Source organism: Lagenorhynchus albirostris, chromosome 18 (genome assembly GCF_949774975.1).
Source record: "Lagenorhynchus albirostris chromosome 18, mLagAlb1.1, whole genome shotgun sequence".
Lineage (NCBI taxonomy): Eukaryota > Metazoa > Chordata > Mammalia > Artiodactyla > Delphinidae > Lagenorhynchus > Lagenorhynchus albirostris.
In genome coordinates, this window is record NC_083112.1 from 79,300,326 (window position 1) to 79,326,549 (window position 26,224).

Sequence of the window (26,224 nt, forward strand, 5' to 3'; positions counted from 1 at the left end):
CGGGTCAGGATTAGGGGACGGGTGAGTGTCAGGCTTTGGGGAAGGGTTAGGGTTAGGGTTCGGGCTAGGGTTAGGGTTAGGGGACGGGGACGGTTTAGGGTCGAGGTGAGGGTCCGACAACGCTTTAGGAGGAGCGTGCATGTGAGCGCGCGGGTTAGTGTGAGCCTACGGGTTAGGATTAGGTGACGGGTGAGTGTCAGGCTTCGGGGAAGGGTTAGGGTTAGGGTTCGGGCTAAGGTTAGGGTTAGGGGACGGGGACGGTTTAGGGTCGAGGTGAGGGTCCGACAACACTTTAGGGGGAGCGTGCGTGTAAGGGCGCGGGTTAGTGTGAGCCTACGGGTTAGGATTTGGGGACGTGTGAGTGTCAGGCTTCGGGGAAGGGTTAGGGTTAGGGTTCGGGCTAGGGTTAGGGTTAGGGGACGGGGACGGTTTAGGGTCCAGGTGAGGGTCCGACAACGCTTTAGGGGGAGCGTGCGTGTGAGGGCGCGGGTTAGTGTGATCCTAAGGGTTAGGATTAGGGGACGGGTGAGTGTCAGGCTTCGTTGAAGTGTTAGGGTTAGGGTTCGGGCTAGGTTTAGGGTTAGGGTACGGGGACGGTTTAGAGTCCAGGTGAGGGTCGGACAACGCTTTATGGGGAGCGTGCGTGTGAGGGCGCGGGTTAGTGTGAGCCTACGGGTTAGGATTAGGGGACGTGTGAGGGTCAGGCTTCGGGGAAGGGTTAGGGTTAGGGTTCGGGCTAGGGTTAGTGTTAGGCGACGGGGACGGTTTAGGGTCCAGGTGAGGGTCCGACAACGCTTTAGGGGGAGCATGCGTGTGAGGGCCCGGGTTATTGTTAGCGTACAGGTTAGGATTAGGGGACGGGTGAGGGTCAGGCTTCGGGGAAGGGTTAGGGTTAGGGTTCGGGCTAGGGTTAGGGTTAGGGGACGGGGACGGTTTAGGGTCCAGGTGAGGGTCCGACAACGCTTTAGGGGGAGCGTGCGTGTGAGGGCGCGGGTTAGTGTTACCGTACGGCTTAGGATTAGGGGACGGGTGAGCGTCAGGCTTCGGGGAAGGGTTAGGGTTAGGGTTCGGGCTAGGGTTAGGGTTAGGGGACGGGGACGGTTTAGGATCCAGGTGAGGGTCCGACAACGCTTTAGGGGGAGCGTGCGTGTGAGGGCGTGGGTTAGTGTTAGCGTACGGGTTAGGATTATGGGACGGGTGAGGGTCAGGCTTCGGGGAAGGGTTAGGGTTAGGGTTCGGGCTAGGGTTAGGGTTAGGGGACGGGGACGGTTTAGGGTCTAGGTGAGGGTCCGACAACGCTTTAGGGGGAGCGTGCGTGTGAGGGCGCAGGTTAGTGTGAGCCTACGGGTTAGGATTATGGGACGGGTGAGGGTCAGGCTTCGGGGAAGGGTTAGGGTTAGGGTTCGGGCTAGGGTTAGGGTTAGGGGACGGGGACGGTTTAGGGTCCAGGTGAGGGTCCGACAACGCATTAGGGGAAGCGTGCGTGTGAGGGCGCGGGTTAGTGTGAGCCTACGGGTTAGGATTAGGGGACGGGTGAGGGTCAGGCTTCGGGGAAGGGTTAGGGTTAGGGTTCGGGCTAGGGTTAGGGTTAGGGGACGGGGACGGTTTAGGGTCCAGGTGAGGGTCTGACAACGCTTTAGGGGGAGCGTGCGTGTGAGGGCGCGAGTTAGTGTGAGCGTACGGGTTAGGATTAGGGGACGGGTGAGGGTCAGGCTTCGGGGAAGGGTTATGGTTAGGGTTCGGGCTAGGGTTAGGGTTAGGGGACGGGGACGGTTTATGGTCCTGGTGAGGGTCCGACAACGCTTTAGGGGGAGCGTGCGTGTAAGGGCGCGGGTTAGTGTGAGCCTACGGGTTAGGATTTGGGGACGGGTGAGGGTCAGGCTTCGGGGAAGGGTTAGGGTTAGGGTTCGGGCTAGGGTTAGGGTTAGGGGACGGGGACGGTTTAGGGTCCAGGTGAGGGTCCGACAACGCTTTAGAGGGAGCGTGCGTGTGAGGGCGTGGGTTAGTGTGATCCTAAGGGTTAGGATTAGGGGACGGGTGAGGGTCAGGCTTCGGGGAAGGGTTAGGGTTAGGGTTCGGGCTAGGGTTAGGGTTAGGGGACGGGGACGGTGTAGGATCCAGCTGAGGGTACGACAACGCTTTAGGGGGAGCGAGCATGTGAGGGCGCGGGTTAGTGTTAGCGTACGGGTTAGGATTAGGGGACGGGTGAGGGTCAGGCTTCAGGGAAGGGTTAGGGTTAGGGTTCGGGCTAGGGTTAGGGTTAGGGGACAGGGACGGTTTAGGGTCGAGGTGAGGGTCCGACAACGCTTTAGGGGGAGCGTGTGTGTGAGGGCGCGGGTTAGTGTGAGCCTACGGGTTAGGATTAGGGGACGGGTGAGGGTCAGGCTTCGGGGAAGTGTTAGGGTTAGGGTTCGGGCTAGGGTTAGGGTTAGGGGACGGGGACGGTTTAGGGTCCAGGTGAGGGTCCGACAACGCTTTAGGGGGAGCGTGCGTGTGAGGGCGCGGGTTAGTGTTAGCGTACGGCTTAGGATTTGGGCACGGGTGAGGGTCAGGCTTCGGGGAAGGGTTAGGGTTAGGGTTCGGGCTAGGGTTAGGGTTAGGGGACGGGGACGGTTTAGGGTCCAGGTGAGGGTCCGACAACGCTTTAGGGGGAGCGTGCGTGTGAGGGCGCGGGTTAGTGTTAGCGTACGGGTTAGGATTAGGGGACGGGTGAGAGTCATGTTTCGGGGAAGGGTTAGGGTTAGGGTTCGGGCTAGGGTTAGGGTTAGGGGACGGGGACAGTTTAGGGTCCAGGTAAGGGTCCGACAACGCTTTAGGGGGATCGTGCGTGTTAGGGCGCGGGTTAGTGTGAGCCTACGGGTTAGGATTAGGGGACGGGTGAGGGTCAGGCTTCGGGGAAGTGTTAGGGTTAGGGTTCGGGCTAGGGTTAGGGTTAGGTGACGGGGACGGTTTACGGTCCAGGTGAGGGTCCGACAACGCTTTAGGGGGAGCGTGCGTGTGAGGGCGCGGGTTAGTGTTACCGTACGGGTTAGGATTAGGGGACGGGTGAGCGTCAGGCTTCGGGGAAGGGTTAGGGTTAGGGTTCGGGCTAGGGTTAGGGTTAGGGGACGGGGACGGTTTAGGGTCCAGGTGAGGGTCCGACAACGCTTTAGGGGGAGCGTGCGTGTGAGGGCGCGGGTTAGTGTTAGCGTACGGCTTAGGATTAGGGGACGGGTGAGGGTCATGCTTCGGGGAAGGGTTAGGGTTAGGGTTCGGGCTAGGGTTAGGGTTAGGGGACGGGGACGGTTTAGGGTCCAGGTGAGGGTCCAACAACGCTTTAGGGGGATCGTGCGTGTGAGGGCGCGGGTTAGTGTGAGCCTACGGTTTAGGATTAGGTGACGGGTGAGGGTCAGGCTTCGGGGAAGTGTTAGGGTTAGGGTTCGGGCTAGGGTTAGGGTTAGGGGACGGGGACGGTTTAGGGTCCAGGAGAGGGTCCGACAACGCTTTAGGGGGAGCGTGCGTGTGAGGGCGCGCGTTAGTGTTACCATACGGTTTAGGATTAGGGGACGGGTGAGCGTCAGGCTTCGGGGAAGGGTTAGGGTTAGGGTTCGGGCTAGGGTTAGGGTTAGGGGACGGGGACGGTTTAGGGTCCAGGTGAGGGTCCGACAACGCTTTAGGGGGATCGTGCGTGTGAGGGCGCGAGTTAGTGTGAGCGTACGGGTTAGGATTAGGGGACGGGTGAGGGTCAGGCTTCGGGGAAGGGTTAGGGTTAGGGTTCGGGCTAGGGTTAGGGTTAGGGGACGGGGACGGTTTAGGGTCCAGGTGAGGGTCCGACAACGCTTTAGGTGGAGCGTGCGTGTGAGGGCGCGGGTTAGTGTTAGCGTACGGCTTAGGATTAGGGCACGGGTGAGGGTCAGGCTTCGGGGAAGGGTTAGGGTTAGGGTTCGGGCTAGGGTTAGGGTTAGGGGACGGGGACGGTTTAGGGTCCAGGTGAGGGTCCGACAACGCTTTAGGTGGAGCGTGCGTGTGAGGGCGCGGGTTAGTGTTAGCGTACGGCTTAGGATTAGGGCACGGGTGAGGGTCAGGCTTCGGGGAAGGGTTAGGGTTAGGGTTCGGGCTAGGGTTAGGGTTAGGGGACGGGGACGGTTTAGGGTCCAGGTGAGGGTCCGACAACGCTTTATGGGGAGCGTGCGTGTGAGGGCGCGGGTTAGTGTGAGCCTACGGGTTAGGATTAGGGGACGTGTGAGGGTCAGGCTTCGGGGAAGGGTTAGGGTTAGGGTTCGGGCTAGGGTTAGTGTTAGGCGACGGGGACGGTTTAGGGTCCAGGTGAGGGTCCGACAACGCTTTAGGGGGAGCATGCGTGTGAGGGCCCGGGTTAGTGTTAGCGTACAGGTTAGGATTAGGGGACGGGTGAGGGTCAGGCTTCGGGGAAGGGTTAGGGTTAGGGTTCGGGCTAGGGTTAGGGTTAGGGGACGGGGACGGTTTAGGGTCCAGGTGAGGGTCCGACAACGCTTTAGGGGGAGCGTGCCTGTGAGGGCGCGGGTTAGTGTTACCGTACGGTTTAGGATTAGGGGACGGGTGAGCGTCAGGCTTCGGGGAAGGGTTAGGGTTAGGGTTCGGGCTAGGGTTAGGGTTAGGGGACGGGGACGGTTTAGGATCCAGGTGAGGGTCCGACAACGCTTTAGGGGGAGCGTGCGTGTGAGGGCGTGGGTTAGTGTTAGCGTACGGGTTAGGATTAGGGGACGGGTGAGGGTCAGGCTTCGGGGAAGGGTTAGGGTTAGGGTTCGGGCTAGGGTTAGGGTTAGGGGACGGGGACGGTTTAGGGTCCAGGTGAGGGTCCGACAACGCTTTAGGGGGAGCGTGCGTGTGAGGGCGCAGGTTAGTGTGAGCCTACGGGTTAGGATTAGGGGACGGGTGAGGGTCAGGCTTCGGGGAAGGGTTAGGGTTAGGGTTCGGGCTAGGGTTAGGGTTAGGGGACGGGGACGGTTTAGGGTCCAGGTGAGGGTCCGACAACGCATTAGGGGAAGCGTGCGTGTGAGGGCGCGGGTTAGTGTGAGCCTACGGGTTAGGATTAGGGGACGGGTGAGGGTCAGGCTTCGGGGAAGGGTTAGGGTTAGGGTTCGGGCTAGGGTTAGGGTTAGGGGACGGGGACGGTTTAGGGTCCAGGTGAGGGTCTGACAACGCTTTAGGGGGAGCGTGCGTGTGAGGGCGCGAGTTAGTGTGAGCGTACGGGTTAGGATTAGGGGACGGGTGAGGGTCAGGCTTCGGGGAAGGGTTATGGTTAGGGTTCGGGCTAGGGTTAGGGTTAGGGGACGGGGACGGTTTATGGTCCTGGTGAGGGTCCGACAACGCTTTAGGGGGAGCGTGCGTGTAAGGGCGCGGGTTAGTGTGAGCCTACGGGTTAGGATTTGGGGACGGGTGAGGGTCAGGCTTCGGGGAAGGGTTAGGGTTAGGGTTCGGGCTAGGGTTAGGGTTAGGGGACGGGGACGGTTTAGGGTCCAGGTGAGGGTCCGACAACGCTTTAGAGGGAGCGTGCGTGTGAGGGCGTGGGTTAGTGTGATCCTAAGGGTTAGGATTAGGGGACGGGTGAGGGTCAGGCTTCGGGGAAGGGTTAGGGTTAGGGTTCGGGCTAGGGTTAGGGTTAGGGGACGGGGACGGTGTAGGATCCAGCTGAGGGTACGACAACGCTTTAGGGGGAGCGAGCACGTGAGGGCGCGGGTTAGTGTTAGCGTACGGTTTAGGATTAGGGGACGGGTGAGGGTCAGGCTTCAGGGAAGGGTTAGGGTTAGGGTTCGGGCTAGGGTTAGGGTTAGGGGACAGGGACGGTTTAGTGTCGAGGTGAGGGTCCGACAACGCTTTAGGGGGAGCGTGTGTGTGAGGGCGCGGGTTAGTGTGAGCCTACGGGTTAGGATTAGGGGACGGGTGAGGGTCAGGCTTCGGGGAAGGGTTAGGGTTAGGGTTCGGGCTAGGGTTAGGGTTAGGGGACGGGGACGGTTTAGGGTCCAGGTGAGGGTCCGACAACGCTTTAGGGGGAGCGTGCGTGTGAGGGCGCGGGTTAGTGTTAGCGTACGGCTTAGGATTTGGGCACGGGTGAGGGTCAGGCTTCGGGGAAGGGTTAGGGTTAGGGTTCGGGCTAGGGTTAGGGTTAGGGGACGGGGACGGTTTAGGGTCCAGGTGAGGGTCCGACAACGCTTTAGGGGGAGCGTGCGTGTGAGGGCGCGGGTTAGTGTTAGCGTACGGGTTAGGATTAGGGGACGTGTGAGGGTCATGTTTCGGGGAAGGGTTAGGGTTAGGGTTCGGGCTAGGGTTAGGGTTAGGGGACGGGGACGGTTTAGGGTCCAGGTAAGGGTCCGACAACGCTTTAGGGGGATCGTGCGTGTTAGGGCGCGGGTTAGTTGAGCCTACGGGTTAGGATTAGGGGACGGGTGAGGGTCAGGCTTCGGGGAAGTGTTAGGGTTAGGGTTCGGGCTAGGGTTAGGGTTAGGTGACGGGGACGGTTTACGGTCCAGGTGAGGGTCCGACAACGCTTTAGGGGGAGCGTGCGTGTGAGGGCGCGGGTTAGTGTTACCGTACGGGTTAGGATTAGGGGACGGGTGAGCGTCAGGCTTCGGGGAAGGGTTAGGGTTAGGGTTCGGGCTAGGGTTAGGGTTAGGGGACGGGGACGGTTTAGGGTCCAGGTGAGGGTCCGACAACGCTTTAGGGGGAGCGTGCGTGTGAGGGCGCGGGTTAGTGTTAGCGTACGGCTTAGGATTAGGGGACGGGTGAGGGTCATGCTTCGGGGAAGGGTTAGGGTTAGGGTTCGGGCTAGGGTTAGGGTTAGGGGACGGGGACGGTTTAGGGTCCAGGTGAGGGTCCAACAACGCTTTAGGGGGATCGTGCGTGTGAGGGCGCGGGTTAGTGTGAGCCTACGGTTTAGGATTAGGTGACGGGTGAGGGTCAGGCTTCGGGGAAGTGTTAGGGTTAGGGTTCGGGCTAGGGTTAGGGTTAGGGGACGGGGACGGTTTAGGGTCCAGGAGAGGGTCCGACAACGCTTTAGGGGGAGCGTACGTGTGAGGGCGCGCGTTAGTGTTACCGTACGGGTTAGGATTAGGGGACGGGTGAGCGTCAGGCTTCGGGGAAGGATTAGCGTTAGGGTTCGGGCTAGGGTTAGGGTTAGGGGACGGGGACGGTTTAGGATCCAGGTGAGGGTCCTACAACGCTTTAGGGGGATCGTGCGTGTGAGGGCGCGAGTTAGTGTGAGCGTACGGGTTAGGATTAGGGGACGGGTGAGGGTCAGGCTTCGGGGAAGGGTTAGGGTTAGGGTTCGGGCTAGGGTTAGGGTTAGGGGACGGGGACGGTTTAGGGTCCAGGTGAGGGTCCGACAACGCTTTAGGTGGAGCGTGCGTGTGAGGGCGCGGGTTACTGTTAGCGTACGGCTTAGGATTAGGGCACGGGTGAGGGTCAGGCTTCGGGGAAAGGTTAGGGTTAGGGTTCGGGCTAGGGTTAGGGTTAGGGGACGGGGACGGTTTAGGGTCCAGGTGAGGGTCCGACAACGCTTTATGGGGAGCGTGCGTGTGAGGGCGCGGGTTAGTGTGAGCCTACGGGTTAGGATTAGGGGACGTGTGAGGGTCAGGCTTCGGGGAAGGGTTAGGGTTAGGGTTCGGGCTAGGGTTAGTGTTAGGCGACGGGGACGGTTTAGGGTCCAGGTGAGGGTCCGACAACGCTTTAGGGGGAGCATGCGTGTGAGGGCCCGGGTTAGTGTTAGCGTACAGGTTAGGATTAGGGGACGGGTGAGGGTCAGGCTTCGGGGAAGGGTTAGGGTTAGGGTTCGGGCTAGGGTTAGGGTTAGGGGACGGGGACGGTTTAGGGTCCAGGTGAGGGTCCGACAACGCTTTAGGGGGAGCGTGCCTGTGAGGGCGCGGGTTAGTGTTACCGTACGGTTTAGGATTAGGGGACGGGTGAGCGTCAGGCTTCGGGGAAGGGTTAGGGTTAGGGTTCGGGCTAGGGTTAGGGTTAGGTGACGGGGACGGTTTAGGATCCAGGTGAGGGTCCGACAACGCTTTAGGGGGAGCGTGCGTGTGAGGGCGTGGGTTAGTGTTAGCGTACGGGTTAGGATTAGGGGACGGGTGAGGGTCAGGCTTCGGGGAAGGGTTAGGGTTAGGGTTCGGGCTAGGGTTAGGGTTAGGGGACGGGGACGGTTTAGGGTCCAGGTGAGGGTCCGACAACGCTTTAGGGGGAGCGTGCGTGTGAGGGCGCGGGTTAGTGTTACCGTACGGGTTAGGATTAGGGGACGGGTGAGGGTCAGGCTTCGGGGAAGGGTTAGGGTTAGGGTTCGGGCTAGGGTTAGGGTTAGGGGACGGGGACGGTTTAGGGTCCAGGTGAGGGTCCGACAACGCATTAGGGGTAGCGTGCGTGTGAGGGCGCGGGTTAGTGTGAGCGTACGGGTTAGGATTAGGGGACGGGTGAGGGTCAGGCTTCGGGGAAGGGTTAGGGTTAGGGTTCGGGCTAGGGTTAGGGTTAGGGGACGGGGACGGTTTAGGGTCCAGGTGAGGGTCTGACAACGCTTTAGGGGGAGCGTGCGTGTGAGGGCGCGAGTTAGTGTGAGCGTACGGGTTAGGATTAGGGGACGGGTGAGGGTCAGGCTTCGGGGAAGGGTTATGGTTAGGGTTCGGGCTAGGGTTAGGGTTAGGGGACGGGGACGGTTTATGGTCCTGGTGAGGGTCCGACAACGCTTTAGGGGGAGCGTGCGTGTAAGGGCGCGGGTTAGTGTGAGCCTACGGGTTACGATTAGGGGACGGGTGAGGGTCTGGCTTTGGGGAAGGGTTAAGGTGAGGGTTCGGGCTAGGGTTAGGGTTAGGGGACAGGGACGGTTTATGGTCCTGGTGAGGGTCCGACAACGCTTTAGGGGGAGCGTGCGTGTAAGGGCGCGGGTTAGTGTGAGCCTACGGGTTAGGATTTGGGGACGGGTGAGGGTCAGGCTTCGGGGAAGGGTTAGGGTTAGGGTTCGGGCTAGGGTTAGGGTTAGGGGACGGGGACGGTTTAGGGTCCAGGTGAGGGTCCGACAACGCTTTAGAGGGAGCGTGCGTGTGAGGGCGTGGGTTAGTGTGATCCTAAGGGTTAGGATTAGGGGACGGGTGAGGGTCAGGCTTCGGGGAAGGGTTAGGGTTAGGGTTCGGGCTAGGGTTAGGGTTAGGGGACGGGGACGGTGTAGGATCCAGCTGAGGGTACGACAACGCTTTAGGGGGAGCGAGCATGTGAGGGCGCGGGTTAGTGTTAGCGTACGGGTTAGGATTAGGGGACGGGTGAGGGTCAGGCTTCAGGGAAGGGTTAGGGTTAGGGTTCGGGCTAGGGTTAGGGTTAGGGGACAGGGACGGTTTAGGGTCGAGGTGAGGGTCCGACAACGCTTTAGGGGGAGCGTGTGTGTGAGGGCGCGGGTTAGTGTGAGCCTACGGGTTAGGATTAGGGGACGGGTGAGGGTCAGGCTTCGGGGAAGGGTTAGGGTTAGGGTTCGGGCTAGGGTTAGGGTTAGGGGACGGGGACGGTTTAGGGTCCAGGTGAGGGTCCGACAACGCTTTAGGGGGAGCGTGCGTGTGAGGGCGCGGGTTAGTGTTAGCGTACGGCTTAGGATTTGGGCACGGGTGAGGGTCAGGCTTCGGGGAAGGGTTAGGGTTAGGGTTCGGGCTAGGGTTAGGGTTAGGGGACGGGGACGGTTTAGGGTCCAGGTGAGGGTCCGACAACGCTTTAGGGGGAGCGTGCGTGTGAGGGCGCGGGTTAGTGTTAGCGTACGGGTTAGGATTAGGGGACGGGTGAGGGTCATGTTTCGGGGAAGGGTTAGGGTTAGGGTTCGGGCTAGGGTTAGGGTTAGGGGACGGGGACGGTTTAGGGTCCAGGTAAGGGTCCGACAACGCTTTAGGTGGATCGTGCGTGTTAGGGCGCGGGTTAGTGTGAGCCTACGGGTTAGGATTAGGGGACGGGTGAGGGTCAGGCTTCGGGGAAGTGTTAGGGTTAGGGTTCGGGCTAGGGTTAGGGTTAGGTGACGGGGACGGTTTACGGTCCAGGTGAGGGTCCGACAACGCTTTAGGGGGAGCGTGCGTGTGAGGGCGCGGGTTAGTGTTACCGTACGGGTTAGGATTAGGGGACGGGTGAGCGTCAGGCTTCGGGGAAGGGTTAGGGTTAGGGTTCGGGCTAGGGTTAGGGTTAGGGGACGGGGACGGTTTAGGGTCCAGGTGAGGGTCCGACAACGCTTTAGGGGGAGCGTGCGTGTGAGGGCGCGGGTTAGTGTTAGCGTACGGCTTAGGATTAGGGGACGGGTGAGGGTCATGCTTCGGGGAAGGGTTAGGGTTAGGGTTCGGGCTAGGGTTAGGGTTAGGGGACGGGGACGGTTTAGGGTCCAGGTGAGGGTCCAACAACGCTTTAGGGGGATCGTGCGTGTGAGGGCGCGGGTTAGTGTGAGCCTACGGTTTAGGATTAGGTGACGGGTGAGGGTCAGGCTTCGGGGAAGTGTTAGGGTTAGGGTTCGGGCTAGGGTTAGGGTTAGGGGACGGGGACGGTTTAGGGTCCAGGAGAGGGTCCGACAACGCTTTAGGGGGAGCGTGCGTGTGAGGGCGCGCGTTAGTGTTACCGTACGGGTTAGGATTAGGGGACGGGTGAGCGTCAGGCTTCGGGGAAGGATTAGCGTTAGTGTTCGGGCTAGGGTTAGGGTTAGGGGACGGGGACGGTTTAGGGTCCAGGTGAGGGTCCGACAACGCTTTAGGGGGATCGTGCGTGTGAGGGCGCGAGTTAGTGTGAGCGTACGGGTTAGGATTAGGGGACGGGTGAGGGTCAGGCTTCGGGGAAGGGTTAGGGTTAGGGTTCGGGCTAGGGTTAGGGTTAGGGGACGGGGACGGTTTAGGGTCCAGGTGAGGGTCCGACAACGCTTTAGGTGGAGCGTGCGTGTGAGGGCGCGGGTTAGTGTTAGCGTACGGCTTAGGATTAGGGCACGGGTGAGGGTCAGGCTTCGGGGAAGGGTTAGGGTTAGGGTTCGGGCTAGGGTTAGGGTTAGGGGACGGGGACGGTTTAGGGTCCAGGTGAGGGTCCGACAACGCTTTATGGGGAGCGTGCGTGTGAGGGCGCGGGTTAGTGTGAGCCTACGGGTTAGGATTAGGGGACGGGTGAGGGTCAGGCTTCGGGGAAGGTTTAGGGTTAGGGTTCGGGCTAGGGTTAGTGTTAGGCGACGGGGACGGTTTAGGGTCCAGGTGAGGGTCCGACAACGCTTTAGGGGGAGCATGCGTGTGAGGGCCCGGGTTAGTGTTAGCGTACAGGTTAGGATTAGGGGACGGGTGAGGGTCAGGCTTCGGGGAAGGGTTAGGGTTAGGGTTCGGGCTAGGGTTAGGGTTAGGGGACGGGGACGGTTTAGGGTCCAGGTGAGGGTCCGACAACGCTTTAGGGGGAGCGTGCCTGTGAGGGCGCGGGTTAGTGTTACCGTACGGTTTAGGATTAGGGGACGGGTGAGCGTCAGGCTTCGGGGAAGGGTTAGGGTTAGGGTTCGGGCTAGGGTTAGGGTTAGGGGACGGGGACGGTTTAGGATCCAGGTGAGGGTCCGACAACGCTTTAGGGGGAGCGTGCGTGTGAGGGCGTGGGTTAGTGTTAGCGTACGGGTTAGGATTAGGGGACGGGTGAGGGTCAGGCTTCGGGGAAGGGTTAGGGTTAGGTTTCGGGCTAGGGTTAGGGTTAGGGGACGGGGACGGTTTAGGGTCCAGGTGAGGGTCCGACAACGCTTTAGGGGGAGCGTGCGTGTGAGGGCGCAGGTTAGTGTGAGCCTACGGGTTAGGATTATGGGACGGGTGAGGGTCAGGCTTCGGGGAAGGGTTAGGGTTAGGGTTCGGGCTAGGGTTAGGGTTAGGGGACGGGGACGGTTTAGGGTCCAGGTGAGGGTCCGACAACGCATTAGGGGTAGCGTGCGTGTGAGGGCGCGGGTTAGTGTGAGCCTACGGGTTAGGATTAGGGGACGGGTGAGGGTCAGGCTTCGGGGAAGGGTTAGGGTTAGGGTTCGGGCTAGGGTTAGGGTTAGGGGACGGGGACGGTTTAGGGTCCAGGTGAGGGTCTGACAACGCTTTAGGGGGAGCGTGCGTGTGAGGGCGCGATATAGTGTGAGCGTACGGGTTAGGATTAGGGGACGGGTGAGGGTCAGGCTTCGGGGAAGTGTTATGGTTAGGGTTCGGGCTAGGGTTAGGGTTAGGGGACGGGGACGGTTTATGGTCCTGGTGAGGGTCCGACAACGCTTTAGGGGGAGCGTGCGTGTAAGGGCGCGGGTTAGTGTGAGCCTACGGGTTAGGATTTGGGGACGGGTGAGGGTCAGGCTTCGGGGAAGGGTTAGGGTTAGGGTTCGGGCTAGGGTTAGGGTTAGGGGACGGGGACGGTTTAGGGTCCAGGTGAGGGTCCGACAACGCTTTAGGGGGAGCGTGCGTGTGAGGGCGTGGGTTAGTGTGATCCTAAGGGTTAGGATTAGGGGACGGGTGAGGGTCAGGCTTCGGGGAAGGGTTAGGGTTAGGGTTCGGGCTAGGGTTAGGGTTAGGGGACGGGGACGGTGTAGGATCCAGCTGAGGGTCCGACAACGCTTTAGGGGGAGCGAGCATGTGAGGGCGCGGGTTAGTGTTAGCGTACGGGTTAGGATTAGGGGACGGGTGAGGGTCAGGCTTCAGGGAAGGGTTAGGGTTAGGGTTCGGGCTAGGGTTAGGGTTAGGGGACAGGGACGGTTTAGGGTCGAGGTGAGGGTCCGACAACGCTTTAGGGGGAGCGTGTGTGTGAGGGCGCGGGTTAGTGTGAGCCTACGGGTTAGGATTAGGGGACGGGTGAGGGTCAGGCTTCGGGGAAGGGTTAGGGTTAGGGTTCGGGCTAGGGTTAGGGTTAGGGGACGGGGACGGTTTAGGGTCCAGGTGAGGGTCCGACAACGCTTTAGGGGGAGCGTGCGTGTGAGGGCGCGGGTTAGTGTTAGCGTACGGCTTAGGATTTGGGCACGGGTGAGGGTCAGGCTTCGGGGAAGGGTTAGGGTTAGGGTTCGGGCTAGGGTTAGGGTTAGGGGACGGGGACGGTTTAGGGTCCAGGTGAGGGTCCGACAACGCTTTAGGGGGAGCGTGCGTGTGAGGGCGCGGGTTAGTGTTAGCGTACGGGTTAGGATTAGGGGACGGGTGAGGGTCATGTTTCGGGGAAGGGTTAGGGTTAGGGTTCGGGCTAGGGTTAGGGTTAGGGGACGGGGACGGTTTAGGGTCCAGGTAAGGGTCCGACAACGCTTTAGGGGGATCGTGCGTGTTAGGGCGCGGGTTAGTGTGAGCCTACGTGTTAGGATTAGGGGACGGGTGAGGGTCAGGCTTCGGGGAAGTGTTAGGGTTAGGGTTCGGGCTACGGTTAGGGTTAGGTGACGGGGACGGTTTACGGTCCAGGTGAGGGTCCGACAACGCTTTAGGGGGAGCGTGCGTGTGAGGGCGCGGGTTAGTGTTACCGTACGGGTTAGGATTAGGGGACGGGTGAGCGTCAGGCTTCGGGGAAGGGTTAGGGTTAGGGTTCGGGCTAGGGTTAGGGTTAGGGGACGGGGACGGTTTAGGGTCCAGGTGAGGGTCCGACAACGCTTTAGGGGGAGCGTGCGTGTGAGGGTGCGGGTTAGTGTTAGCGTACAGCTTAGGATTAGGGGACAGGTGAGGGTCATGCTTCGGGGAAGGGTTAGGGTTAGGGTTCGGGCTAGGGTTAGGGTTAGGGGACGGGGACGGTTTAGGGTCCAGGTGAGGGTCCAACAACGCTTTAGGGGGATCGTGCGTGTGAGGGCGCGGGTTAGTGTGAGCCTACGGTTTAGGATTAGGTGACGGGTGAGGGTCAGGCTTCGGGGAAGTGTTAGGGTTAGGGTTCGGGCTAGGGTTAGGGTTAGGGGACGGGGACGGTTTAGGGTCCAGGAGAGGGTCCGACAACGCTTTATGGGGAGCGTGCGTGTGAGGGCGCGCGTTAGTGTTACCGTACGGGTTAGGATTAGGGGACGGGTGAGCGTCAGGCTTCGGGGAAGGATTAGCGTTAGGGTTCGGGCTAGGGTTAGGGTTAGGGGACGGGGACGGTTTAGGGTCCACGTGAGGTTCCGACAACGCTTTAGGGGGAGCGTGCGTGTGAGGGCGCGGGTTAGTGTTACCGTACGGGTTAGGATTAGGGGACGGGTGAGCGTCAGGCTTCGGGGAAGGGTTAGGGTTAGGGTTCGGGCTAGGGTTAGGGTTAGGGGACGGGGACGGTTTAGGGTCCAGGTGAGGGTCCGACAACGCTTTAGGGGGAGCGTGCGTGTGAGGGCGCGAGTTAGTGTGAGCGTACGGGTTAGGATTAGGGGACGGGTGAGGGTCAGGCTTCGGGGAAGGGTTAGGGTTAGGGTTCGGGCTAGGGTTAGGGTTAGGGGACGGGGACGGTTTAGGGTCCAGGTGAGGGTCCGACAACGCTTTAGGGGGAGCGTGCGTGTGAGGGCGCGGGTTAGTGTTAGCGTACGGCTTAGGATTAGGGGTCGGGTGAGGGTCATGCTTCGGGGAAGGGTTAGGGTTAGGGTTCGGGCTAGGGTTAGGGTTAGGGGACGGGGACGGTTTAGGGTCCAGGTGAGGGTCCGACAACGCTTTAGGGGGATCGTGCGTGTTAGGGCGCGGGTTAGTGTGAGCCTACGGGTTAGGATTAGGGGACGGATGAGGGTCAGGCTTCGGGGAAGGTTTAGGGTTAGATTTCGGGCTAGGGTTAGGGTTAGGTGACGGGGACGGTTTACGGTCCAGGTGAGGGTCCGACAACGCTTTAGGGGGAGCGTGCGTGTTAGGGCGTGGGTTAGTGTTACCGTACGGGTTAGGATTAGGGGACGGTTGAGCGTCAGGCTTCGGGGAAGGGTTAGGGTTAGGGTTCGGGCTAGGGTTAGGGTTAGGGGACGGGGACGGTTTAGGGTCCAGGTGAGGGTCTGACAACGCTTTAGGGGGAGCGTGCGCGTGAGGGCGCGAGTTAGTGTGAGCGTACGGGTTAGGATTAGGGGACGGGTGAGGGTCAGGCTTCGGGGAAGTGTTAGGGTTAGGATTCGGGCTAGGGTTAGGGTTAGGGGACGGGGACGGTTTAGGGTCCAGGTGAGGGTCCGACAACGCTTTAGGGGGAGCGTGCGTGTGAGGGCGCGGGTTAGTGTGAGCCTACGGCTTAGGATTAGGGGACGGGTGAGGGTCAGGCTTCGGGGAAGTGTTAGGATTAGGGTTCGGGATAGGGTTAGGGTTAGGGGACGGGGACGGTTTAGGGTCCAGGTGAGGGTCCGACAACGCTTTAGGGGGAGTGTGCGTGTGAGGGCGCGGGTTAGTGTGAGCCTACGGGTTAGGATTAGGTGACGGCTGAGGGTCAGGCTTCGGGGAAGGGTTAGGGTTAGGGTTCGGGTTAGGGGACGGGGACGGTTTAGGGTCCAGATGAGGTTCCGACAACGCTTTAGGGGGAGCGTGCGTGTGAGGGCGCGGGTTAGTATTACCGTACGGGTTACGATTAGGGGACGGGTGAGCGTCAGGCTTCGGGGAAGGGTTAGGGTTAGGGTTCGGGCTAGGGTTAGGGTTAGGGGACGGGGACGGTTTAGGGTCCAGGTGAGGGTCTGACAACGCTTTAGGGGGAGCGTGCGTGTGAGGGCGCGAGTTAGTGTGAGCGTACGGGTTAGGATTAGGGGACGGGTGAGGGTCAGGCTTCGGGGAAGGGTTAGGGTTAGGGTTCGGGCTAGGGTTAGGGTTAGGGGACGGGGACGGTTTAGGGTCCAGGTGAGGGTCCGACAACGCTTTAGGGGGAGCGTGCGTGTGAAGGCGTGGGTTAGTGTTAGCGTACGGGTTAGGATTAGGGGACGGGTGAGGGTCAGGCTTCGGGGAGGGGTTAGGGTTAGGGTTCGGGCTAGCGCTAGTGTTAGGGTTAGGGGACGGGGACGGTTTAGGGTCCAGGTGAGCGTCCGACAACGCTTTAGGGGGAGCGTGCGTGTGAGGGCGCGGGTTAGTGTGAGCCTAAGGGTTAGGATTAGGGGACGGGTGAGGGTCAGGCTTCGGGGAAGGTTTAGGGTTAGGGTTCGGGCTAGGGTTAGGGTTAGGGGACGGGGACGGTTTAGGGTCCAGGTGAGGTCCGACAACGCTTTAGGGGGACCGTGCATGTGAGGGCGCGTGTTAGTGTGAGCCTACGGGTTAGGATTACGGGACGGGTGAGGGTCAGGCTTCATGGAAGTGTTAGGGTTAGGTTTCGGGCTAGGGTTAGGGTTAGGGTACGGGGACGGTTTAGGGTCCAGGTGAGGGTCTGACAACGCTTTAGGGGGAGCATGCGTGTGAGGGCCCGGGTTAGTGTTAGCGTGCGGGTTAGGATTAGTGGACGGGTGAGGGTCAGGCTTCGGGGAAGAGTTAGGGTTAGGGTTCGGGCTAGGGTTAGGGATAGGGGACGGGGACGGCTTAGGGTCCAATTGAGGGTCCGACAACGCTTTAGGGGGATCGTGCCTGTGAGGGCGCGGGTTAGAGTTAGCGTACGGGTCAGGATTAGGGGACGGGTGAGTGTCAGGCTTTGGGGAAGGGTTAGGGTTAGGGTTCGGGCTAGGGTTAGGGTTAGGGGACGGGGACGGTTTAGGGTCGAGGTGAGGGTCCGACAACGCTTTAGGAGGAGCGTGCATGTGAGCGCGCGGGTTAGTGTGAGCCTACGGGTTAGGATTAGGTGACGGGTGAGTGTCAGGCTTCGGGGAAGGGTTAGGGTTAGGGTTCGGGCTAAGGTTAGGGTTAGGGGACGGGGACGGTTTAGGGTCGAGGTGAGGGTCCGACAACACTTTAGGGGGAGCGTGCGTGTAAGGGCGCGGGTTAGTGTGAGCCTACGGGTTAGGATTTGGGGACGTGTGAGGGTCAGGCTTCGGGGAAGGGTTAGGGTTAGGGTTCGGGCTAGGGTTAGGGTTAGGGGACGGGGACGGTTTAGGGTCCAGGTGAGGGTCCGACAACACTTTAGGGGGAGCGTGCGTGTGAGGGCGCGGGTTAGTGTGATCCTAAGGGTTAGGATTAGGGGACGGGTGAGTGTCAGGCTTCGTTGAAGTGTTAGGGTTAGGGTTCGGGCTAGGTTTAGGGTTAGGGTACGGGGACGGTTTAGAGTCCAGGTGAGTGTCGGACAACGCTTTATGGGGAGCGTGCGTGTGAGGGCGCGGGTTAGTGTGAGCCTACGGGTTAGGATTAGGGGACGTGTGAGGGTCAGGCTTCGGGGAAGGGTTAGGGTTAGGGTTCGGGCTAGGGTTAGTGTTAGGCGACGGGGACGGTTTAGGGTCCAGGTGAGGGTCCGACAACGCTTTAGGGGGAGCATGCGTGTGAGGGCCCGGGTTATTGTTAGCGTACAGGTTAGGATTAGGGGACGGGTGAGGGTCAGGCTTCGGGGAAGGGTTAGGGTTAGGGTTCGGGCTAGGGTTAGGGTTAGGGGACGGGGACGGTTTAGGGTCCAGGTGAGGGTCCGACAACGCTTTAGGGGGAGCGTGCGTGTGAGGGCGCGGGTTAGTGTTACCGTACGGCTTAGGATTAGGGGACGGGTGAGCGTCAGGCTTCGGGGAAGGGTTAGGGTTAGGGTTCGGGCTAGGGTTAGGGTTAGGGGACGGGGACGGTTTAGGATCCAGGTGAGGGTCCGACAACGCTTTAGGGGGAGCATGCGTGTGAGGGCCCGGGTTAGTGTTAGCGTACAGGTTAGGATTAGGGGACGGGTGAGGGTCAGGCTTCGGGGAAGGGTTAGGGTTAGGGTTCGGGCTAGGGTTAGGGTTAGGGGACGGGGACGGTTTAGGGTCTAGGTGAGGGTCCGACAACGCTTTAGGGGGAGCGTGCGTGTGAGGGCGCAGGTTAGTGTGAGCCTACGGGTTAGGATTATGGGACGGGTGAGGGTCAGGCTTCGGGGAAGGGTTAGGGTTAGGGTTCGGGCTAGGGTTAGGGTTAGGGGACGGGGACGGTTTAGGGTCCAGGTGAGGGTCCGACAACGCATTAGGGGAAGCGTGCGTGTGAGGGCGCGGGTTAGTGTGAGCCTACGGGTTAGGATTAGGGGACGGGTGAGGGTCAGGCTTCGGGGAAGGGTTAGGGTTAGGGTTCGGGCTAGGGTTAGGGTTAGGGGACGGGGACGGTTTAGGGTCCAGGTGAGGGTCTGACAACGCTTTAGGGGGAGCGTGCGTGTGAGGGCGCGAGTTAGTGTGAGCGTACGGGTTAGGATTAGGGGACGGGTGAGGGTCAGGCTTCGGGGAAGGGTTATGGTTAGGGTTCGGGCTAGGGTTAGGGTTAGGGGACGGGGACGGTTTATGGTCCTGGTGAGGGTCCGACAACGCTTTAGGGGGAGCGTGCGTGTAAGGGCGCGGGTTAGTGTGAGCCTACGGGTTAGGATTTGGGGACGGGTGAGGGTCAGGCTTCGGGGAAGGGTTAGGGTTAGGGTTCGGGCTAGGGTTAGGGTTAGGGGACGGGGACGGTTTAGGGTCCAGGTGAGGGTCCGACAACGCTTTAGAGGGAGCGTGCGTGTGAGGGCGTGGGTTAGTGTGATCCTAAGGGTTAGGATTAGGGGACGGGTGAGGGTCAGGCTTCGGGGAAGGGTTAGGGTTAGGGTTCGGGCTAGGGTTAGGGTTAGGGGACGGGGACGGTGTAGGATCCAGCTGAGGGTACGACAACGCTTTAGGGGGAGCGAGCATGTGAGGGCGCGGGTTAGTGTTAGCGTACGGGTTAGGATTAGGGGACGGGTGAGGGTCAGGCTTCAGGGAAGGGTTAGGGTTAGGGTTCGGGCTAGGGTTAGGGTTAGGGGACAGGGACGGTTTAGGGTCGAGGTGAGGGTCCGACAACGCTTTAGGGGGAGCGTGTGTGTGAGGGCGCGGGTTAGTGTGAGCCTACGGGTTAGGATTAGGGGACGGGTGAGGGTCAGGCTTCGGGGAAGTGTTAGGGTTAGGGTTCGGGCTAGGGTTAGGGTTAGGGGACGGGGACGGTTTAGGGTCCAGGTGAGGGTCCGACAACGCTTTAGGGGGAGCGTGCGTGTGAGGGCGCGGGTTAGTGTTAGCGTACGGCTTAGGATTTGGGCACGGGTGAGGGTCAGGCTTCGGGGAAGGGTTAGGGTTAGGGTTCGGGCTAGGGTTAGGGTTAGGGGACGGGGACGGTTTAGGGTCCAGGTGAGGGTCCGACAACGCTTTAGGGGGAGCGTGCGTGTGAGGGCGCGGGTTAGTGTTAGCGTACGGGTTAGGATTAGGGGACGGGTGAGAGTCATGTTTCGGGGAAGGGTTAGGGTTAGGGTTCGGGCTAGGGTTAGGGTTAGGGGACGGGGACAGTTTAGGGTCCAGGTAAGGGTCCGACAACGCTTTAGGGGGATCGTGCGTGTTAGGGCGCGGGTTAGTGTGAGCCTACGGGTTAGGATTAGGGGACGGGTGAGGGTCAGGCTTCGGGGAAGTGTTAGGGTTAGGGTTCGGGCTAGGGTTAGGGTTAGGTGACGGGGACGGTTTACGGTCCAGGTGAGGGTCCGACAACGCTTTAGGGGGAGCGTGCGTGTGAGGGCGCGGGTTAGTGTTACCGTACGGGTTAGGATTAGGGGACGGGTGAGCGTCAGGCTTCGGGGAAGGGTTAGGGTTAGGGTTCGGGCTAGGGTTAGGGTTAGGGGACGGGGACGGTTTAGGGTCCAGGTGAGGGTCCGACAACGCTTTAGGGGGAGCGTGCGTGTGAGGGCGCGGGTTAGTGTTAGCGTACGGCTTAGGATTAGGGGACGGGTGAGGGTCATGCTTCGGGGAAGGGTTAGGGTTAGGGTTCGGGCTAGGGTTAGGGTTAGGGGACGGGGACGGTTTAGGGTCCAGGTGAGGGTCCAACAACGCTTTAGGGGGATCGTGCGTGTGAGGGCGCGGGTTAGTGTGAGCCTACGGTTTAGGATTAGGTGACGGGTGAGGGTCAGGCTTCGGGGAAGTGTTAGGGTTAGGGTTCGGGCTAGGGTTAGGGTTAGGGGACGGGGACGGTTTAGGGTCCAGGAGAGGGTCCGACAACGCTTTAGGGGGAGCGTGCGTGTGAGGGCGCGCGTTAGTGTTACCATACGGGTTAGGATTAGGGGACGGGTGAGCGTCAGGCTTCGGGGAAGGGTTAGGGTTAGGGTTCGGGCTAGGGTTAGGGTTAGGGGACGGGGACGGTTTAGGGTCCAGGTGAGGGTCCGACAACGCTTTAGGGGGATCGTGCGTGTGAGGGCGCGAGTTAGTGTGAGCGTACGGGTTAGGATTAGGGGACGGGTGAGGGTCAGGCTTCGGGGAAGGGTTAGGGTTAGGGTTCGGGCTAGGGTTAGGGTTAGGGGACGGGGACGGTTTAGGGTCCAGGTGAGGGTCCGACAACGCTTTAGGTGGAGCGTGCGTGTGAGGGCGCGGGTTAGTGTTAGCGTACGGCTTAGGATTAGGGCACGGGTGAGGGTCAGGCTTCGGGGAAGGGTTAGGGTTAGGGTTCGGGCTAGGGTTAGGGTTAGGGGACGGGGACGGTTTAGGGTCCAGGTGAGGGTCCGACAACGCTTTAGGTGGAGCGTGCGTGTGAGGGCGCGGGTTAGTGTTAGCGTACGGCTTAGGATTAGGGCACGGGTGAGGGTCAGGCTTCGGGGAAGGGTTAGGGTTAGGGTTCGGGCTAGGGTTAGGGTTAGGGGACGGGGACGGTTTAGGGTCCAGGTGAGGGTCCGACAACGCTTTATGGGGAGCGTGCGTGTGAGGGCGCGGGTTAGTGTGAGCCTACGGGTTAGGATTAGGGGACGTGTGAGGGTCAGGCTTCGGGGAAGGGTTAGGGTTAGGGTTCGGGCTAGGGTTAGTGTTAGGCGACGGGGACGGTTTAGGGTCCAGGTGAGGGTCCGACAACGCTTTAGGGGGAGCATGCGTGTGAGGGCCCGGGTTAGTGTTAGCGTACAGGTTAGGATTAGGGGACGGGTGAGGGTCAGGCTTCGGGGAAGGGTTAGGGTTAGGGTTCGGGCTAGGGTTAGGGTTAGGGGACGGGGACGGTTTAGGGTCCAGGTGAGGGTCCGACAACGCTTTAGGGGGAGCGTGCCTGTGAGGGCGCGGGTTAGTGTTACCGTACGGTTTAGGATTAGGGGACGGGTGAGCGTCAGGCTTCGGGGAAGGGTTAGGGTTAGGGTTCGGGCTAGGGTTAGGGTTAGGGGACGGGGACGGTTTAGGATCCAGGTGAGGGTCCGACAACGCTTTAGGGGGAGCGTGCGTGTGAGGGCGTGGGTTAGTGTTAGCGTACGGGTTAGGATTAGGGGACGGGTGAGGGTCAGGCTTCGGGGAAGGGTTAGGGTTAGGGTTCGGGCTAGGGTTAGGGTTAGGGGACGGGGACGGTTTAGGGTCCAGGTGAGGGTCCGACAACGCTTTAGGGGGAGCGTGCGTGTGAGGGCGCAGGTTAGTGTGAGCCTACGGGTTAGGATTAGGGGACGGGTGAGGGTCAGGCTTCGGGGAAGGGTTAGGGTTAGGGTTCGGGCTAGGGTTAGGGTTAGGGGACGGGGACGGTTTAGGGTCCAGGTGAGGGTCCGACAACGCATTAGGGGAAGCGTGCGTGTGAGGGCGCGGGTTAGTGTGAGCCTACGGGTTAGGATTAGGGGACGGGTGAGGGTCAGGCTTCGGGGAAGGGTTAGGGTTAGGGTTCGGGCTAGGGTTAGGGTTAGGGGACGGGGACGGTTTAGGGTCCAGGTGAGGGTCTGACAACGCTTTAGGGGGAGCGTGCGTGTGAGGGCGCGAGTTAGTGTGAGCGTACGGGTTAGGATTAGGGGACGGGTGAGGGTCAGGCTTCGGGGAAGGGTTATGGTTAGGGTTCGGGCTAGGGTTAGGGTTAGGGGACGGGGACGGTTTATGGTCCTGGTGAGGGTCCGACAACGCTTTAGGGGGAGCGTGCGTGTAAGGGCGCGGGTTAGTGTGAGCCTACGGGTTAGGATTTGGGGACGGGTGAGGGTCAGGCTTCGGGGAAGGGTTAGGGTTAGGGTTCGGGCTAGGGTTAGGGTTAGGGGACGGGGACGGTTTAGGGTCCAGGTGAGGGTCCGACAACGCTTTAGAGGGAGCGTGCGTGTGAGGGCGTGGGTTAGTGTGATCCTAAGGGTTAGGATTAGGGGACGGGTGAGGGTCAGGCTTCGGGGAAGGGTTAGGGTTAGGGTTCGGGCTAGGGTTAGGGTTAGGGGACGGGGACGGTGTAGGATCCAGCTGAGGGTACGACAACGCTTTAGGGGGAGCGAGCATGTGAGGGCGCGGGTTAGTGTTAGCGTACGGGTTAGGATTAGGGGACGGGTGAGGGTCAGGCTTCAGGGAAGGGTTAGGGTTAGGGTTCGGGCTAGGGTTAGGGTTAGGGGACAGGGACGGTTTAGTGTCGAGGTGAGGGTCCGACAACGCTTTAGGGGGAGCGTGTGTGTGAGGGCGCGGGTTAGTGTGAGCCTACGGGTTAGGATTAGGGGACGGGTGAGGGTCAGGCTTCGGGGAAGGGTTAGGGTTAGGGTTCGGGCTAGGGTTAGGGTTAGGGGACGGGGACGGTTTAGGGTCCAGGTGAGGGTCCGACAACGCTTTAGGGGGAGCGTGCGTGTGAGGGCGCGGGTTAGTGTTAGCGTACGGCTTAGGATTTGGGCACGGGTGAGGGTCAGGCTTCGGGGAAGGGTTAGGGTTAGGGTTCGGGCTAGGGTTAGGGTTAGGGGACGGGGACGGTTTAGGGTCCAGGTGAGGGTCCGACAACGCTTTAGGGGGAGCGTGCGTGTGAGGGCGCGGGTTAGTGTTAGCGTACGGGTTAGGATTAGGGGACGGGTGAGGGTCATGTTTCGGGGAAGGGTTAGGGTTAGGGTTCGGGCTAGGGTTAGGGTTAGGGGACGGGGACGGTTTAGGGTCCAGGTAAGGGTCCGACAACGCTTTAGGGGGATCGTGCGTGTTAGGGCGCGGGTTAGTTGAGCCTACGGGTTAGGATTAGGGGACGGGTGAGGGTCAGGCTTCGGGGAAGTGTTAGGGTTAGGGTTCGGGCTAGGGTTAGGGTTAGGTGACGGGGACGGTTTACGGTCCAGGTGAGGGTCCGACAACGCTTTAGGGGGAGCGTGCGTGTGAGGGCGCGGGTTAGTGTTACCGTACGGGTTAGGATTAGGGGACGGGTGAGCGTCAGGCTTCGGGGAAGGGTTAGGGTTAGGGTTCGGGCTAGGGTTAGGGTTAGGGGACGGGGACGGTTTAGGGTCCAGGTGAGGGTCCGACAACGCTTTAGGGGGAGCGTGCGTGTGAGGGCGCGGGTTAGTGTTAGCGTACGGCTTAGGATTAGGGGACGGGTGAGGGTCATGCTTCGGGGAAGGGTTAGGGTTAGGGTTCGGGCTAGGGTTAGGGTTAGGGGACGGGGACGGTTTAGGGTCCAGGTGAGGGTCCAACAACGCTTTAGGGGGATCGTGCGTGTGAGGGCGCGGGTTAGTGTGAGCCTACGGTTTAGGATTAGGTGACGGGTGAGGGTCAGGCTTCGGGGAAGTGTTAGGGTTAGGGTTCGGGCTAGGGTTAGGGTTAGGGGACGGGGACGGTTTAGGGTCCAGGAGAGGGTCCGACAACGCTTTAGGGGGAGCGTACGTGTGAGGGCGCGCGTTAGTGTTACCGTACGGGTTAGGATTAGGGGACGGGTGAGCGTCAGGCTTCGGGGAAGGATTAGCGTTAGGGTTCGGGCTAGGGTTAGGGTTAGGGGACGGGGACGGTTTAGGGTCCAGGTGAGGGTCCGACAACGCTTTAGGGGGATCGTGCGTGTGAGGGCGCGAGTTAGTGTGAGCGTACGGGTTAGGATTAGGGGACGGGTGAGGGTCAGGCTTCGGGGAAGGGTTAGGGTTAGGGTTCGGGCTAGGGTTAGGGTTAGGGGACGGGGACGGTTTAGGGTCCAGGTGAGGGTCCGACAACGCTTTAGGTGGAGCGTGCGTGTGAGGGCGCGGGTTAGTGTTAGCGTACGGCTTAGGATTAGGGCACGGGTGAGGGTCAGGCTTCGGGGAAGGGTTAGGGTTAGGGTTCGGGCTAGGGTTAGGGTTAGGGGACGGGGACGGTTTAGGGTCCAGGTGAGGGTCCGACAACGCTTTATGGGGAGCGTGCGTGTGAGGGCGCGGGTTAGTGTGAGCCTACGGGTTAGGATTAGGGGACGTGTGAGGGTCAGGCTTCGGGGAAGGGTTAGGGTTAGGGTTCGGGCTAGGGTTAGTGTTAGGCGACGGGGACGGTTTAGGGTCCAGGTGAGGGTCCGACAACGCTTTAGGGGGAGCATGCGTGTGAGGGCCCGGGTTAGTGTTAGCGTACAGGTTAGGATTAGGGGACGGGTGAGGGTCAGGCTTCGGGGAAGGGTTAGGGTTAGGGTTCGGGCTAGGGTTAGGGTTAGGGGACGGGGACGGTTTAGGGTCCAGGTGAGGGTCCGACAACGCTTTAGGGGGAGCGTGCGTGTGAGGGCGTGGGTTAGTGTTAGCGTACGGGTTAGGATTAGGGGACGGGTGAGGGTCAGGCTTCGGGGAAGGGTTAGGGTTAGGGTTCGGGCTAGGGTTAGGGTTAGGGGACGGGGACGGTTTAGGGTCCAGGTGAGGGTCCGACAACGCTTTAGGGGGAGCGTGCGTGTGAGGGCGCGGGTTAGTGTTACCGTACGGGTTAGGATTAGGGGACGGGTGAGGGTCAGGCTTCGGGGAAGGGTTAGGGTTAGGGTTCGGGCTAGGGTTAGGGTTAGGGGACGGGGACGGTTTAGGGTCCAGGTGAGGGTCCGACAACGCATTAGGGGTAGCGTGCGTGTGAGGGCGCGGGTTAGTGTGAGCGTACGGGTTAGGATTAGGGGACGGGTGAGGGTCAGGCTTCGGGGAAGGGTTAGGGTTAGGGTTCGGGCTAGGGTTAGGGTTAGGGGACGGGGACGGTTTAGGGTCCAGGTGAGGGTCTGACAACGCTTTAGGGGGAGCGTGCGTGTGAGGGCGCGAGTTAGTGTGAGCGTACGGGTTAGGATTAGGGGACGGGTGAGGGTCAGGCTTCGGGGAAGGGTTATGGTTAGGGTTCGGGCTAGGGTTAGGGTTAGGGGACGGGGACGGTTTATGGTCCTGGTGAGGGTCCGACAACGCTTTAGGGGGAGCGTGCGTGTAAGGGCGCGGGTTAGTGTGAGCCTACGGGTTACGATTAGGGGACGGGTGAGGGTCTGGCTTTGGGGAAGGGTTAAGGTGAGGGTTCGGGCTAGGGTTAGGGTTAGGGGACAGGGACGGTTTATGGTCCTGGTGAGGGTCCGACAACGCTTTAGGGGGAGCGTGCGTGTAAGGGCGCGGGTTAGTGTGAGCCTACGGGTTAGGATTTGGGGACGGGTGAGGGTCAGGCTTCGGGGAAGGGTTAGGGTTAGGGTTCGGGCTAGGGTTAGGGTTAGGGGACGGGGACGGTTTAGGGTCCAGGTGAGGGTCCGACAACGCTTTAGAGGGAGCGTGCGTGTGAGGGCGTGGGTTAGTGTGATCCTAAGGGTTAGGATTAGGGGACGGGTGAGGGTCAGGCTTCGGGGAAGGTTTAGGGTTAGGGTTCGGGCTAGGGTTAGGGTTAGGGGACGGGGACGGTGTAGGATCCAGCTGAGGGTACGACAACGCTTTAGGGGGAGCGAGCATGTGAGGGCGCGGGTTAGTGTTAGCGTACGGGTTAGGATTAGGGAACGGGTGAGGGTCAGGCTTCAGGGAAGGGTTAGGGTTAGGGTTCGGGCTAGGGTTAGGGTTAGGGGACAGGGACGGTTTAGGGTCGAGGTGAGGGTCCGACAACGCTTTAGGGGGAGCGTGTGTGTGAGGGCGCGGGTTAGTGTGAGCCTACGGGTTAGGATTAGGGGACGGGTGAGGGTCAGGCTTCGGGGAAGGGTTAGGGTTAGGGTTCGGGCTAGGGTTAGGGTTAGGGGACGGGGACGGTTTAGGGTCCAGGTGAGGGTCCGACAACGCTTTAGGGGGAGCGTGCGTGTGAGGGCGCGGGTTAGTGTTAGCGTACGGCTTAGGATTTGGGCACGGGTGAGGGTCAGGCTTCGGGGAAGGGTTAGGGTTAGGGTTCGGGCTAGGGTTAGGGTTAGGGGACGGGGACGGTTTAGGGTCCAGGTGAGGGTCCGACAACGCTTTAGGGGGAGCGTGCGTGTGAGGGCGCGGGTTAGTGTTAGCGTACGGGTTAGGATTAGGGGACGGGTGAGGGTCATGTTTCGGGGAAGGGTTAGGGTTAGGGTTCGGGCTAGGGTTAGGGTTAGGGGACGGGGACGGTTTAGGGTCCAGGTAAGGGTCCGACAACGCTTTAGGGGGATCGTGCGTGTTAGGGCGCGGGTTAGTGTGAGCCTACGGGTTAGGATTAGGGGACGGGTGA